Source organism: Anneissia japonica, unplaced genomic scaffold (genome assembly GCF_011630105.1).
Source record: "Anneissia japonica isolate Jap-2015-1 unplaced genomic scaffold, ASM1163010v1 scaffold49583_len16476_cov106, whole genome shotgun sequence".
NCBI lineage: Eukaryota > Metazoa > Echinodermata > Crinoidea > Comatulida > Comatulidae > Anneissia > Anneissia japonica.
The window spans coordinates 13,004-15,009 of record NW_022700028.1 but is presented as its reverse complement, the minus strand read 5'-3'; the positions used below and the strand labels follow the sequence as shown (position 1 = coordinate 15,009).

The 2,006-nt window shown below is 43.5% G+C and overlaps 1 non-coding gene and 1 pseudogene across 1 annotated transcript; both read right to left on the bottom strand.

Annotated features, from left to right (window-relative positions):
* Positions 1-792: 792 nt before the first annotated feature.
* On the bottom strand, positions 793-911 carry LOC117103280 (annotated as a pseudogene).
* Positions 912-1,443: 532 nt separating this feature from the next.
* On the bottom strand, positions 1,444-1,562 carry LOC117103273. The gene has a single exon (XR_004444549.1). It is a non-coding gene; the product is annotated as a 5S ribosomal RNA (ribosomal RNA).
* Positions 1,563-2,006: the final 444 nt, after the last annotated feature.

The following is a 2,006-nucleotide window of genomic DNA, read 5'->3' as shown; positions in this document are numbered from 1 at the left end:
CTGACCACTCTGCTGTGCGAGTACATTTTTTACAAACACCGGTGTTGAACAATAAACCAACCATTTTACTACGGCACTAACTAGGATGCTTTAGACAGAAGAAGACTGCCGTTTTGTTCAAACGACCCTCGAACCGGCCTAACATCAACGAATTAATTGCGTATTGTTGATATGAACATATAGTACCTGTATGATTTTTAAGGTATGAGAGTGCAATTTCCGGGCACTTAGAGGTCCATATTCTCAAAATGTTTGCACCTCAGCCCCAACTATGTGGGCCCGAGGTCGTGTGGACTCTCACGCACCCCTACTTTAGAATTTAGTATGTATTTAGTGGTATTTCCAATCATAGTTAATCTCGGCATATAGCATAATTATCCAATCCTGAAGTTCTGTGATTGATGACGTTTCATATCAACGCGCGCTTGTCTGGCGGGGATTTCCTCTAACTCCCCTGACCACTCTGATGCGCGAGTACATTTTTTACAAACACCGGTGTTGAACAATAAACCAACCATTTTACTACGGCACTAACTAGGATGCTTTAGACAGAAGAAGACTGCCGTTTTGTTCAAACGACCCTCGAACTGGCCTAACACCAACGAATTAATTGCGTATTGTTGATATGAACATATAGTACCTGTATAATTTTTAAGGTATGAGAGTGCAATTTCCGGGCACTTAGAGGTCCATATTCTCAAAATATTTGAACCTCAGCCCCAATAATATGGGCCCGAGGTCGTGTGGACTCTCACGCACCCCTACTTTAGAATTTGGGGGGAAAATGTAAAAAGTCTACAGCTCCCGGTATTTCCAGGCGGTCACCCATCCAAGTACTAACCGGGCCCGACGTTGCATAAATTCGGTGATCGGACGAGAACCGGTGTTTTCAACGTAATATGGCCGTAGACATGTGATTGGTATTTCCACTCATAGTTAATCTCGGCATATAGCATAATTATCCAATCCTGAAGCCCTGTGATTGATGACGTTTCATATAAACGCGCGCTTGTCTGGCGGGGATTTCTTCTAACTCCCCTGACCACTCTGCTGCGCGAGTACATTTTTTACAAACACCGGTGTTGAACAATAAACCAACTATTTTACTACCGTACGGGACTAACTAAGATGCTTCAGACAGAAGAAGACTGTCGTGTTGTTCAAACGACCCTCGAATCATAGTACCTGTATGATTTTTGAAGGCATAAGAGTGCGATTTTCGGGCATTTCATGAGGTTCATATTCTCAAAATATTTGCACTTCAGCCCCAACTATGTGGGCCCGAGGTCGTGTGGACTCTCACGCACCCCTACTTTAGAATTTAGAAAATAGTTGACGATTATAACATGGCAATATACATAATGAAACTGTTAAGAAAAAGAAAAACATTTTTAACGGTAAGTAAACATCAAGACATTTAGGGGGAGGGGGGGAAATGTAGAAAGTCTACAGCACCCGGTATTCCCAGGCGGTCACCCATCCAAGTACTAACCAGGCCCGACGTTGCTTAAATTCGGTGATCGGACGAGAACCGGTGTTTTCAACGTAGTATGACCGTAGACGTGTGAGTGGTATTTCCACTCATAGTTAATCTCGGCATATAGCATAATTATCCAATCCTGAAGCTCTGTGATTGATGACGTTTCATATAAACGCGCGCTTGTCTGGCGGGGATTTCTTCTAACTCCCTTGACCACTCTGCTGCGCGAGTACATTTTTTACAAACACCGGTGTTGAACAATAAACCAACCATTTTACTACCGTACGGCACTAACTAAGATGCTTCAGACAGAAGAAGACTGTCGTTTTGTTCAAACGACCCTCGAATCATAGTACCTGTATGATTTTTTAAGGCATAAGAGTGCGATTTCCGGGCACTTTAAGAGGTCCATATTCTCAAAATGTTTGCATCTCAGCCTCAACTATGGTGGGCCTGAGGTCGTGTGGACTCTCACGCACTCTTACCGCCAAATCGTGCATCCGCCCCAATCAGTAGGCTAGAATAT